We start from the raw sequence: 14,888 nt of genomic DNA on the forward strand, positions 1-14,888 counted from the left end.
TCTGTTTATTACCGGTAAAGCTGCTGTTGGAGAATGTGAGCTCAGGGGTCTTTTTAATAACGACCCTCAGAATGTGCAGACTTGCCCCCCAGGCTGTCCCTGTCCTTCCCTAAGGGTAGAGCCCAATGCTGGAAACCTTGGAGGTTGGAAGAGCACGGAAGAGGCTTGGGCAGGTTGGTTCCCAGGGAGGAGTGGGGACCCCTGCCCTGCCCCTCCCCTTAGCTCTCCAATAAGCAGGGCCCCCTCCCCAGTCTACGGGGAGCGCCATCACGGCGGAGGGACACATCCGCCACCTCTTGTCTCCTAAACAAAAAGCCTGTGGTGGACGAATGAGCCCCCTCCCAGGGCCGTCCACGGAGACCCCGACCTCTGGTCCCTGACCTCCTGGGGCCTCTGGGAGGCAGTGTAGCCTTTACCTCTAGAAGGTTCTGAAGCGGTTAGAACCATACTTAATTCCAGTGCCATTCTCCATCTGTGACGGGCTGAGTCGTGCGTAGCAGACCTAAACCCCAGGACCTCAGAATGTGACTGTGTTTGGAGGTGGGGTCTTTAAAGAGGTGAGTAAGGTAAATGAAGTCATAAGACTGTGACCCTAATCCAATGACTGGTGTCCTTATAAGAAGAGGAGGTCAGGACACAGACACACACAGAGGGACGGCCTGGTGAGGACACAGGGAGAAGACGGCCGTCTACACACCGAGGAGAGAGGCCTCGGGAGGACCCAGCCCTGCCCACACCTGGATCTGGGATTCCAGCCTCCAGGACTGGGGACAATAACGTCTGCTGTTTAAGCCCCCTGGTCTGTGATGTTGGTTACAGCAGCCTGAGCAAACTCATACCCCGTCCAGGGCATAAGTGCGTTATTTCCCTCCTATTTCCCAAGCTTGTGTCTGGCCAGTCCTGGAACAGGCCATCAGAGATTCTGTGATGACATCATAAACTCAACACACAATTACGCTTCAACGATACAACAAGAGCTAACACTTCTATACCGTCTGATAGTAGCAGGTACTTTTAAAGGATTTCACACATACTGACTCACTCAGCTGTCTCAAGAGCCTCATGAGGCTGGCTTGCCGTGACCCTGGCTTTTATGAGGGAAGAGGACAGCAGGTCCCCCACAGAACCTCTCCAAAGCCTTGCAGGTAGAAATGGGCAAGGCTGGCCTGGTGCTCGGGCATCGGGGCCTGGAGCCTGGATTCTTGCCTCCAGGGCTGTGGCCTCTCCAAACAGCCAGCTCTCCACAGACGCCTCAAGCTGAAAACAGTCCCCCCGTCGTTCAGTCCAGGGGGAGCGTGAGGCCCAGGCAGTGGTTTGTGTCAACTCAGCTGAATCAGGTGTCTCCAGGACACAGTCGGCCAGAGAGGAGCAAAACTCAGCAGCCACTGTGTTCTTTTTTAAAAATACTATTCTTTTTTTTTAGATTGTGGTAACAAACACACAACATAATATTTACCATCTCAGCCGTTTCGAGGTGTACATGTCCGGGCACGGAGCACATTCACATGCTGTGTTACCTTCCCCACCATCATCCCCAGAACGTTCCGTCTTCCCAAACGGACACTCTGCCCCCATGAACACTCCCTCCCCTCCCCTCCCCCAGCCCCAGACCCCACCATCTCCTGTCTGTCTCTATGGATCTGACTCCTTCAGGGACCTCACGTGGGTGGAATTAGACAGGGTTTGTCCTTCTGTGTCCGGATTATTTTCACTTAGCATAACGTCCTCCAGGGGCCATCCTGCGGTAGCCTGTGTCAGGATTTCCTTCCTTTTCAAGGCTGAGTAATGCCCCACTGTGTGCATGGACCACAGTTTGCGTGCCTGTTCTCCTGCTGACGGACGTGGGCTGCATCCACCTTCAGGCGTGTGAATGATGATGTCGTGGACACGGGTGAGCACGTGTCTCTCCGAGACTCTGCTTTCACTTCTTGTGGGGACACAACTCACACGCTCTTAAGGTCACGGTGGCCACAGGCAGTGAGGCAGACACAAGCCTGGCACTTTGCAGATGTCTCCACTTTTCCTGCCCTGAGCCCTCTTCCCGACGGGTCCCCGCTGCCCCACAGGGACCCCAGGTGTTGTCGGGCGCTTGGCTGTGGACTCGTGGAGGCAACAGCAAGGGGGCCAGCAGCCGGGCCTGCGCGAGTCCGGACCCAGCTGCAGGGGAGGCGAGGGCAGCCACGCCGCCAGGCCCTCCTTCCCTAGAGCTTCAGACACTCACAGTGGGTCCAGCCCCGCTGCTAACATTCTTTATTCCGTGAGCTATTGCATCGGCTGCCGTGTAGCAAGTTACCCGCAAACGTCACGGCTGGAAACAACACGCGTTTCACCACCTCCCTGCTTCTGAGGGTCAGGATCCGGGAGGGGCTCGTCTGGGTCCCCCAGGGCCGTGGTCTCCCCTGAAGGCTGCCCTGGGGAGGCCCTGCCTCGAGCTCCTCCGTGGGTGCTGGCGGGTTCACTTCCTGGAGGGCTTCCTTTGCCGGCAGCTATCACGGGACATCCAGCCATTGCCGCGAGGGCCCCTCCCCCCAGCCCGCACCCGCACCCGCACCCGCACCCGCACCCACCTTCTGTGGCCCAGGCTCCGCCGCGTTCCAGGCTCTAAAACCCTCTCCCCGGGGCTGGGGGGGTGGTGCTCCTGAGCACCCCCACGTGGTAGGCTGGCCCCGTCCTCAGGGCCTGTTCAGCGCCAGCAGCCCTGGCCCCTCCCCACACCCCCCCATCTCCTCTCCCTGAGCTTCTCCAGGGGACCCTCCCGTCAGCACCCCCGGGAGCTCCACGCCTGGTCTTCAGCGGCGGCACCGTCCGCCGGCTGCCCACTGGGGGTGCTGGGGTTCTGTTGCCCAGGGTCTCGGTGTTTCTTGGGGCAGGGCTTCCCCCCACTCCACCCACCCCAAGCTGCGCCCGGAGTCTCCCCGCTACCCTCCGGGGGAATAAACTCCGAAGGCACCTGCAGGGGTCCCAGGGTGCAGGGGGTGGGGCTAGGGGTCCGCTGCTTCGCGAGCCTTCACCAGCCTGCCTCCCTCCAGCGACCCCCGCCTGCGCTCACCCCCGTGGCACCCTCACTGCTCACGGCTGTCAGGACGCGGGAGTGGCTTCCTCCCCCGCGGGCTCTCCCCGTGGACACTCCGTGGGTTTGCCCCTCTCTGCCCTGCACTGACCACTATTCCTTGGGGTCCGTGGGCACCAGCTGCCCCCACGCCTGCGAGTCCTCGTCCGCCTCCATCCCAGGTCGCACCATCGGCAGCAGGTTCAAGGCCCCTCGCACTTCGCTTTCTGGCAGTGGATCAGCAGTGGGGGGTGGGGGGTGGTCACCCCGCCCCACAGGAGCTGGGCAGGGCCATTTCTCTGTGCATCTGGGGCGGCAGGGCCCAAAGAAGGGGCACAGGGCCAGCCGTCCCCCTCCTGGTGGGAGGAGGTCCAGCAAGAGGGCGACGTGGTCTGAATTGTGCGTCTCTGGCTGGAGATTGGTCGGATGTCCCCCTGGAACAGAAGTCCAAGTCCTTGCCTCGCCTGCAGGACCCTCTCTGCAACCGGCCCCCCCTCGGTTCATGCCGTCCTTCCCCAGCCTGCGGGCCTCGGGGCCCCTTCCTGCTGGCCGGACGCACGTGGGGGTGTGAGGCTCCCCCAACCCACATTCTGAATTGAATGAAATCTAAGAGAAAGTACTGAGCACTTGAAGCCAGGCGGGGTGTCCTGAGTGGATACCCGTGCAGAGCGTGGGGCGCTGGGGGGAGAGCCACATCCTGCCTCCCAGGGAAGGGGCATCTATAACTCATGCAAACAAAATGCCGTTTGCCCCGTGAGCCCCTCCGAAAATCCAGCCGCGCAGTGGGACGCCTGCCTGTCCACGGCAGAGTCCTCTGCTCAGACTCCCGCCGGTGCTGGGGGCAGTTTGCAGTCTTCCTGGGGGTCCCTGGGAAAGCCACCAAAAGCACGTGCTCTGAGTTTCCTGGGGGAGTGACCTCACTTCTGTGTGCCCCTCCCGGGGCCCTGTGACCCTGTCCTGGGCGCTCTGAGCCAGGAGGGCGGCCCCAGGGAAGTCCCTGCCTCCCGCCCCTTTCCTATTAGAATTTCAATGGGACCTTCGACTTGATGGATGGCTTGTGGCGGGCGCTCAGCCTGGCCCCGAGGCCCACCTGCTCCATGTGGCCTGACTGACGGGCTCAGTGCCGGCTGCCGCCTTTGTTGTCTTTGTCTTTCCTCCCTCCTCCGAGACCCGAGCAGTAGGCTCCCATCCCGCAGGCCTGTAGGGCGGCCAGGGCCTGGCCGTGGCTGTGGGAACTGACCGGGCGCTGGGCTGGACAACCCTTCATGTAGAGAATGTCCTGCCTGGACCCCCCATGGCCATACGGCCCAGGGTCTGGCCCAAACATGGGCTGGTGCCCCACTGGCTTCTAGAACCTTCTGGTGGCCCCTCCTCCTGCCATCTCTGGCTTCACCTGGGTTGTCTCAGCTGACCACCCCCATCTTAACACCCAGCCCCCGCCTACCCACATGTCATCCTGGGGGGCCCGGCCCATCAGATTTGCGTCCTTCCCCAGGGCGAGCACCCCTCCGTCACTGACCCCAGCCATCCCCTTGGCCACACCCCCTGTGCTGGCTGTCCTTGCCGTCCAGCCCTGGCTCATCTGCCCTCCACAGCCTGGGACCCCTCCCTCTCTGCAGGAATGCACATCCCCCTCTCTCTCCAGGATCGCCCAAGTCTGGCCTTCTCCCGAAACATCTGGTCCCGTGCGGGCGAGCATTCCATCCAGAACTTAGTCAGTCTTGGGGCAGCTGCCTGTCTGAGGGCCTGCTGGGCGCTGGGGCAGAACAGTGAGCAACGGCGGACAGGCCTGCCCTCCGTGGAGGGCGTGGCTGAGGAGGCAGATCTCCGGGGGAGCAGCTCCTGGTTCTGGGCCTTTGCCCTAATGTCGTGTATCTGCCAGATGCACCTGCTGCTGCCAACTCCTCCTCCCAGGTGGGCACTGTCTCCAGGTCTGGACAGGAGCCTCTGGACACCCTTCTTTCCTTACGCTCGGCCCCTGGCCTGGCACTGTGCTCATGGGAGGGCCTCTGTCCACTCTGGCAGGACCTGCTCCAACTAGACACACAGGACGCTTCTAGAACTTTCCTTAGTCACGTCTCTCAAGGTGTTCTCCGCTAAATTTGTGGCAATTTGGTGCAGCAGCAGTAGACAGCTGTACAGTAGGGCAGAGCAACTGGAAAGAATTAAAGACAAAAGGACAACAATTGATGCAAGTGGAATATGCAGCAATAACAAACTCCAGGAAAAACAAAAGGCTGTCCAAAGAAGGTAATGAAGTTACACTACCTTCTACTAGAGTGGATGGTGTGTAGACAGGATGTTGTAAACACTGACCATTGATTCAAGTTTAAAAGTTCTCTCTGTATGGAGTACATGAGGAAGGACAGGTGAGGGACAGGTGAGGGGTAATAACAGAGCTAATCCTCACCTGATACAACAGAAGTTAGTGAATAATATCTCAAATTGACCGATGAAGAACCATAGAGGAGAGCAGAGACGGCTGCATAACATGTACGAATGCACTGAATGCCACTGAATTGTACACCTAAAAATGGTTAAAATGGCAAATTTTAAGTTATGTACATTTTACCACAAATTTAAAATTTTGAAAAAATAAAAAGCAAACGAACAAAACCGTGTGCCTCCAGAAAGCATTACTGAGGCCTCCACGGAAAAGGCAGATGAGACTCCAGCCTCGAGGAGGCTCCAGCCTTGAGGAGGCTGCCTGGGGTGTACGGGGTGGACACCGGGGACGGACGGTGCGGGGAAGGACCAAAAGGATGCGGGGGGAGTGGCTACTGGGCGCATGCGGGGAGAGAGGGTGTAAACAGGAAGGAAAGGGTGGCATCCCTGCTAGGATGTGCTGAGAACTGGCAAGGGACGGTTGTGTGCATACTCCCCAGCCCCACCCTCGCCTTGCCAGGTACACCCACCACAGCTGCTGCCTGGACACCTAAGCTGCCCACTCAGTTCTCCTTCTGGCCATGGACTCTCCACTCCCCACATTCTTGGGGTCAGCAGACACCCTGGCAGCCGGTAGACCCTTGACCAACACAGAGAAGGGCAACGATTCCTGCCCAGCAGGCCCCATGCCCATGAGGGGACTGGCCAGGAGCCCATGGTGCCAGGAGCTGGGGTGCAGCCCAAGCGACCCAGGAATAGCCGTGTTGGCCTCGTCCTCTGGGGCTGGGTTGCCCCTGCCTCTCGGGTGCCAGGCTGCCAGGGCACTGCACACAGGGACAGGCCCAGGAAGGGGCACTGCCAGAACCCCGCAGCAGCCCTGACTGGGCACTGGCCCCACCCACCCTCTCATCTAGTTGCCCTACGACCATGCACCCAGGGGTCACTGCCACCACCCTCACTCATGGACAGGGGCAGGTCAGGAGGGGACGGGGCCCTACCGGCTCCAGCAGGGGAGGAGGAATTTGAACCCAGCAGGCTGACCCCTGACCTGGGGCATCTGAACACTGGGCCGTCCTGCCTCATGCCCTCAGCAAAGCAAGGGAGCCCAGGGTCTGCCCTAGGGTGTCAGGGGTCCCGGGGGTGCTCAGAGACCCAGTCAAAGAGGAGAGTCCCCCCAGAGGGCGGCAGACCCCCTGCAGCCCGATCTCACGCTGCTGAGCTGCCGGCACTGACTGCTCTCTCCCCGCTGTCACCTGCTCGGATGAACTTGAACGTTCAGGTCTATTAACCCCGAGTCACTTTATTTCCGTTTTACCGCTGGCCTATTTTCTCCTCATTTAAAACCAATGAAGGCGCATGTGGCGGCCTCTCAGGACGACGGCTCTGCTGCTGGGGGTGTTGGGGGCGTCCCGGCTGGGCCGAGCTTCAGGCCGAGTAACCCCTGCTTCTGGCGCCGTCGCTCTGCTGTGAATCCCACGCCCCGAGCTCCGAGTTAGGTGCCTGGAGCCACAGAGCGCGGGAAACCAGTGCCGCAGAGAGCACGTTCCTTTGGAAACGCCCCTGGGTTTCCTGTAAACCACAGCTGTAGGGGTGCTAGGGGGGAGGCACCTGGGGGCCGCAGCCTCCGGGAGGTGCTGTCCCCAGCAAAAGGGGGGCCCCTCTGGGCCTTGCCCCTCCGTCCCTCCACTGGACCTGAGGGTGAGGGTGGGTGTTGCTCTGCCCCCTCCCCTGGCCCACCTCAGCGTCCCCCCAGGCAGCTGGGCCCCCAGGACACACTTCAAGGCCACGAGGCCACTGCCGTGGCCCAGGGATCTGAGAAAGGCCTAGTGTCCCGGCCGCTCCCCCTGCCCACCTGCGCACACCTCTCACGCTCACAGGGTCGCCAGGCAGGTGGCAGGACACCCTTATGTTAAAACTCAGGTAAACAATGAATAATTTTTCAGCATAAATATGCCCTAAATATTGCACGGGACGTACTTATACTGAAAGATTGTTCGTTGTTTATCTGAAATTCAAATTTAGCTGCACGTTCTGTGTTTTCATTTATTAAGTCCGGCCCCTCCTATGACACTGATGTTGGTGAAGGGAAAATGCCTCTGTGGGGGGTGGGATGGGTCCCCAGCACCTCCCCCCCGAACATCCCTCCTTGGGCACCGCCCTGCCAGCCTCTGCCCTCCTCCTGCCTCAGGGCCTCGGGCCAGATCCTGAGCCTGGTCTGGAAGATCCCGGGGCTCATCTTGGCCACACGGATGGCTGGATGCGTATTCGAGAGCTAACTGTCCCTCCCTACCTCAGCCACGGCCGTGGCCCATTCCCTCCCCTGCCCGCCAGGTGGGTCCATCCCCGTGTCCTCCCCACGGCCAGGTAGAGAGGAGAGCAGAGCTCCTGGAAAGGAGTTGAAAGTGCAACATAATTTGAAGAAAGGGACAGGATTCTTTAGGTCAGGGAGGAGGGGCGGGGAAGGACCGGGGAGGTGGTGTGAGTGGCTGACTCCCCCGCAGCCCGGCCCCCAGGCACAGGCTGTTCTGGCCACCCTTCCATGCTGGCCCGAGATGTCAGCTGCCTGGTCGGTGGCTCTGGCCCGGCTGCTGTCCAGGTGCGCCAGGGATGGGACTCCATCTCTCGGTGTCTGCTCGCTGACGGTCTTTAGGGTTCCTCGCGCCCACATCTGGGTGAGCTGGGAAGGAAGCGAGTGCTTCATCTGCCCTCTGGTGCCGGCAGGAGATTCAAGTGCACGTTCCTGCCACGCGGGGACACTCACAGCTGCCCCACTGTGACCTTGGTGAAGACGCACTCTTCCTGCCCTCAGTCAAGGCATCGGGCCTCTCTGCTCCCCCCAGACACCTGCTCCGTGAGGAATAAGCTTTCTTTACCCTCTTGGCGCCTGTGGTGTCATCAGTCTCAACATGAACCACCTGCTTCTGAAGGCGACTGTAGCACCACGGCCGCGGGTGGGCTGGAGGTGCCTCCGTCACAGCACACTGGCCCAGATGCCCTCAGAGCCCTGGCCCGGATGCCCTCACGTCGTTTACTGTCTCCAGTCCCAGATCCAGGTGTGGGCTAGGCTGGTCCTCCTGAGGCCTCTCTCCTCGGCGTGTAGCTGGCCGTCTCCTCCCTGTGTCTTCACGGGGTCGTCCCTCTGTGTGTGTCTGTGTCCTGACCTCCTCTTCTCATAAGGACCCCAGTCCTGTGGGGTTAGGGTCACCCCAGGGTCCCTCAGTCATTTTACCTTCATCCACTCTTTAAGGGGCCCACCTCCAAATACAGTCACATTCTGAGATGCTGGGGTTTGGGCTTCAGTCTAGGAACCTGGGGGACACAATCTAGGCCACAGCAGGGCGGTGCTCAGTGACACAACTGGGCCCCTTTCCTGTTCCTGAGGCGGGATCATCTCGTGACGGGGGGCAGAGGCCTCAGCGGGGGCTGCAGCCCTGTCGGGCCAGCCCCGCTTCCGCAGAGAAGTCCCGGCCGCTCCCCCTGCCCACCTGCGCACACCTCTCACGCTCACGGGGTCGGAGGGCATCTCCCCGTTGCTGCACCTGCAGCCGCTGTGCCGGTTCCCACCCTCCCTACGCTTGGGGCTGAGGCCTCTCCTGGGACGGGCAGCCTTGATCAGCTCCCGTCCCAGCTACTGTGCTCCGAGGCCTGGCCACGGCAGAGGCGTGTACCCAAGAAAGTGGTCTCCGGGACTTTACAAAGGTCTCCAACAGCTGCACCCAACCCTGAAAGGCTCTACCTTCAGGTGACCAAAATGAATTCCAAATCCTAACCTGTGGCCCGAGCTCCCCACACGGGGCTCTTACTGCAGTGAGTTGCTTCCTGAATTTCTGGCATATGGCTCCGTGGGACAGGATTGGAGTTTTTCCGATGAGTGTGTGATGAGGTGGAGTCAACAGATGACCAAGGTGCCAAACACGGGCAGCCTCACCCCCTCACGCGGGGCTAAGGAAACGGGGCAGGTGAAGACCAAGTGACTGATCGTGGTGTTGAAAGGGTCCTGAAAAAACAAGAGAAAAATCCCATATTAAACACCAATTTCATGGGAAACACTAATATTGCAAAAATGCAAATCTGCCAGCTATTCACGTACAAAGAATCGACGCACAGGCTTACCTCGTGATGCGACGGGCAAACTGCAAGAAACAGGGACTCAATCCACTGAGTTATATTGACTTTAATTATTAACATTCAACATAATTATTAGATATTTTTCTTCTGCTTACATCTGAGGGAAGCTTTGCCTGCACTTTGGAGACATGTGACCCGGTTCTGGGGGCGAGAGGATGTTTGATGTACTCCTAATTCTGTAAAGGCGAATAATAATAACCAAATTGAAAACATAAATAAATGGCCCCATTAGGAGCCAGGAGCAGACAGGAGGGGAAGCTGGGTTGGGGCAGCTCCCTGTCTCCTGCAGCACTTCCGGGGCTGGGACCTCTCCAGGGTCCCTGGAGCCCCATGTCATTAAACAAGTAAATACAAAGACAGTCTTACTGAAAATGCATCGACTAGTAAGCCACAATTCGCCGGATTATAAGCGTCATTACGTTTTATCAGTCTGTCTGGATATCAATCAGGTGGGACTCCGCGCGCGGAGCATTTTCTGCCCTGGCGCTCGGGCATGGTTTCTTCGCGGCCAGCTCGAGAACGAACGAGGGAGAAGGAAGGGCGCACACCCCCTGGCAACCGCAGCACCTGCATTTACTGCGCTTTGCCTAATAAGTGTAATTTCCAGCGTGGCCTGCTTCCTCCTTCCTCGGTGGTGGCGCGGGCGCACCGTCTCCGCGCACCGTGTCCTGCGCGCTCCGCGTCGGTTCACCCCGCGAGCGAGGGAGGAGGGGGCGAGTGGCTGGGCTGTCTCTCGAGGAATGGGATTAATGCTCCAAAAATAGGCGGCCAGTGCTGGGAGAGCCGGCTTGGAAACGCCCTCCGTCCCCTCTCCCTCCTCCCCGCACCCAGCGCCCGTATTGGGTCCAAGAGGCCAGGCTCCCTACGCTGTCCTGCCGCACCTGCGCGTATGACCTGCCGCACACTGCCCACCCCGCCCCCACCCCCAAGAAGTCCCGCGGAGGGAGGGGGAAGAAACAAAGCCCTACTTTGAAGAATATGACTCCCATCGTTTCTCCGGCCTGTTTTTTACGTTTTTAATTGTTTAAAAATATACATAAAATGTAACCTCTTAAGCATTTTTAAGCGTGCAGTTCAGCGATGTCAGTACCTTCACTCTGTCCTGCAACCAGCTCCAACCGCTCGCTTTTTAACTCCCCATTTCTTATTCAAATGCTGATGGAGATACAGTCGTGGGGAGAGTGGAACCCCCCCCCCCGCGCTTCCCCCCTCAGCCCCCCACCCCAGGTGGGGAGCAAAGCCAGGGGTCCCTGGATCTTGACCCTGCAGCGAATGAGGTCCCTACACTCTGGAGGCTCCTCCCACCCGTGGGTGGACCCCCCACCAAGCTGGGGGTGGGGCTCAGAGCCTCCTGCGACCCAGGGCGGCCCACCCACCTCTGAATTACTAGAAAGTCTTTCTGTGTGCTCAGGCTAGATCCTTGTCGCTGGAACCTGTACCCCTCGGGGCCTTGGGGTCACTGAGGAACAGGCCTCCCCATTTTTCCTGGGTCAGCTCCCCATGATCAGAGGCACCCACAGACTCCTGAGCTCCTTGGCTCCCTCTTCAGCGCTTCAGGTGCCCAAAGAGGGGGAAGGCGCTTGTGTGCAGCAGAAGGCTGGACGGGGCCTGGAGGAGCCCCGTCCTGAGGCTGCAGGGGCTCGGCCCCTCCCCCAGCAGACAGAAGTATGGGGGCGGGGCTGGACGCAGGAGTTGCCATTGAGACCCCCAGGGCCAAACACTCCAAGGGCCAAACACTGGGAACCTCGGTGTATCTCAGTGTGGTGCAGCCAGGGAGGCACCTGGGACTGGCCCTGGGGCCACCGGGTCACCTGCTCCAAGGCCCTCGCCTTTGTCATTTCTCCCTACCCCCACCCCAAGCTCATGGGGAAGAGTGGAGACCCCAGGAAGTAGTGACTTGCAGCCAGCCCAGCCAGGAAGAGTAAAGTTCTCTCTTGGGGTCTCCCCCAGGGCAAGCTGGGGGAGGGCACGGGTGGGAAGGCTTGCCTGCTGGCAAAGGTCTTCATTTCCAGGAGGACAGCCTGAGCGTTGGCGTCCGGTCCCCGCGTGGCTTGGTCAAGGCTTTGCTAGGGCGAGTGACCCACCCAGCTAAGAAGCAGGAGACGCCCCTGGGACACAGGCCAGTCTCCTAAGCCGTGGGCCAGGCCTGGGGAGCCCTCCACCCCGTCCGCTTGTGCCTCTCCCATCCCGGCCCTCTCACTCACCTCTGCAGCCTCTCTTCCTCCCCGTCTCTCTGTGATCTGACTTTTCCAGCATCTCAGGGCCCCTGGGGGTCGTCCTACCCTCACAGTTCCCAGGTTTCTGTGTCCTCAGGTGGAATGGGCAGCAGTGCCTGGTAAGCACCTCTGGATCCTAGTCCCAAATGGTCAGGAGGGAGACCCCACTTGGCCCCGCGTGGGCAGCTGGGCATCCTGGTCCAATGAGCCACGGCTGATGTCGCAGGGCACCAACCGATCCGACTCCGAGGTTACAGCCATTGACAGCAGGAGGACCCTAATCTGGAGTGACAGCCCAGGGGTCTCCACTTTGCCAGAACTGTAAAGGGGAAGATAACAATACCTGACGACACAGACATTGAAAATGCACTTAGCCCGCAAAACACTGTAACCGAGACTGAGAGTCAAAGCACAAGCATGGAAAAAAAACATTTGCAGCAAGCATGCTAGAGGGAATGCTGATGTCTTCAATACTAAAAGGGGGACTTCCCTGGTGGCACAGTGGTTAATCCGCCTGCCAATACAGGGGACACAGGTTTGATCCCTGGTCCGGGAAGATCCCACATGCTGTGGAGCAACTAAGCCTGTGTGCCACAACTACTGACCTGTGCTCTAGAGCCCGCGAGCCACAATTACTGAGCTCGTGTGCGAAAACTACTGAAGCCCACGTGTCTAGAGCCCGTGCTCTGCAACAAGAGAAGCCACCGCAGTGAGAAGTCTGCGCACTGCAACGAAGAGTAGCCCCCGCTCACTGCAACTAGAGAAAGCCCGTGCGCAGCAACGAAGACCCAACGCAGCCAAAAATAAATAAATACATTTATTTAAAAAAAAAATACTAAAAGGTCTCTTGCAAATCAGTGAGAGAAACCTGAACGCCTCGAAAGAAAAGTAGGCAAAAGACATGTAGAAGTCATTCACAAAAGAAAAATGCAAATGGTGACTAAATGCAAGAAAGAATACTTCCAGCCTCACCAGTGACCGGAACCGTCCCCGCGAATGAAGAGGGTGATTGCCCTGCATCCGAACCGCCGGGTGTCAAAACATGACCCAGTTCTGTGAGGGTGGACGAAGGTGGTTCACTAACATATGGGTGATGAGGGATGAACAGGAGGAGAGAGGGCAGTAAATCAACACAACTGTTCTAGAGAGAGGGCCGTGTTGGGGGTGGATAGAAGGCGTGTAAAATGCAGTACCCGCTGCCCTAACCACCCTGCGCCGGGAAATTCACTGTAGGAAAGCCATCGAGAGGCACATGAAACATGCAAGTGCAGATGGGCCAGACCAGCGTCTTTGTAAGTGAAGGCATTATACAGCTTACACAGTGTGAGGGTGAATTTCATATGTCAACCTGGCTGGGCTATAGGGGGCCCAGACATTTGGTTGAACAAGAGTCTGGGTGTTTCTGGATGAGATGAATGTCTGAATCAGTGGACTCGGTAAAGCAGATGGTTCTCCCCGATGTGGGTGGGCCTCATGCAATCAGTTGAAGGCCTGAAGGCTGAGCCTCCCCAAGTAAGAGGGAACTCCGCCTGCCTAGCTGCTTGAGCTGGGACATCGGTCTTCTTTTGCCTTTGGACTGGAACTGCACCTCCCGGTCCCCTGAATATCCAGCCCGCTGACAGAGGAGAGAGATGGGATGGAGATAGAGATACAGAGAGAAAGAGAAAGGATGCACAGATCTCCTGTTGGTTCTGTCCCCCGGAGACCCCGGCTAATACTCACAGTTATGGTGCCTGCACCTACCGCAGCCCCTGAAGGTAATGCCACAAAAGAACCTGTGAGGAGGAAAGTGACTCATTGGCCGAGTGCCCGCCATGTGCCAGGCTGGGCTCTGGCTCCTGAGATCCACCCAGAAACAAAACAAGGACCCTGCCTCACAGGGCTGAGTTCCAGAGGGAGACCCCGCCAGAGGTAACGTCGAATGGACCTCAGAAGATGGTACCTGCCGTGGAAAAAGAAATGGTGAGCAGGTGAGAAGGATGTGGAGTCTTTGGAAGGAAAAGTTGCCAGTTTCAAGAGGCGTGCCACAGTGGGCCTCATGTGATGGGCTGAATTGTGTCCCCAAATTCACATGTTTAACCCCAGCACCTCAGAGTGTGGCTGTGTCTGGAGCTGGGCCTTTAACGAGGTGAGGAAGGTAAAATGAGGTCACTAGGGTGGGGCCCTAACCCCACAGGACTGGTGTCCTTATAGGAAGAGGAGGTCAGGACGCAGACACACACACAGGGACGACCCCGTGAGGACACAGGGAGGAGACGGCCGTCTACACGCCAGGGAGAGAGGCCTCAGGAAGACCCAGCCCTGCCCACACCTGGGTCTCAGATTACAGCCTCCAGGACTGGGGACAGTGAATGTCTGTTGTTTAAGCCGCCCCGGCTGTGGCACTGGTTATGGCCTCCCTGGCAAGCAGATACCCTGACACTTGACGAAAAAGTTGCAAAAGCCCTTCCAGGCCGTGAGGACGAGTATGCCTGGCACCCAGTGCCAGCGAGGGGCCACGGTGGGAGGAGCAGCGTGAAGCAGGCCGCTGGTGGGAGAGGACGCCCGAGAGAGGGGGTGAGGGAAGCCCACCTCGCCTTCTAAGCTGGGTGACAGGGACCCAGGGAAGGGTGTGAGCAGAGGAGGGGTGGGATCTGACTCCCAGTCTTAGCCCCTGAGAGGCCAAGGGAAAAACCAAAGACAGCAAAGGACTCAACTATGAATATACGTGTGCTCCAACTAACTACATAACTTAGGTGAGATGGACAAGTTCCTGGAAAGACACAAGAACCAAAACTGACTCCGGGAGAAATAGAAAATCTGAATAGACTTGTAACAAGTAAAGAGATTGAATTAATAATTTAGATTCCCACAAGGACAAACCCTCGCCCAGATGGCTTCTCTGGTGAATCCGACCAAACACTAAGGAAGAATTAATACCAATCCTTCACAAACCCTTCCAAGAAGAGGGGGGAACTCTTCCCAACTCATTCTATGAGGCCAGAACCACCCTGATAGCAAAACCAGACAAAGACATCACAAGAAAAGAAAACTACCGACCAATTACCTTATGAATATAGACACAAAAATCCTCAACAAAATGTTAGCAGACTGAATCCACCAACATTATG

This window comes from Globicephala melas, chromosome 8 (assembly GCF_963455315.2).
Source record: "Globicephala melas chromosome 8, mGloMel1.2, whole genome shotgun sequence".
Taxonomy (NCBI): Eukaryota; Metazoa; Chordata; class Mammalia; order Artiodactyla; family Delphinidae; genus Globicephala; species Globicephala melas.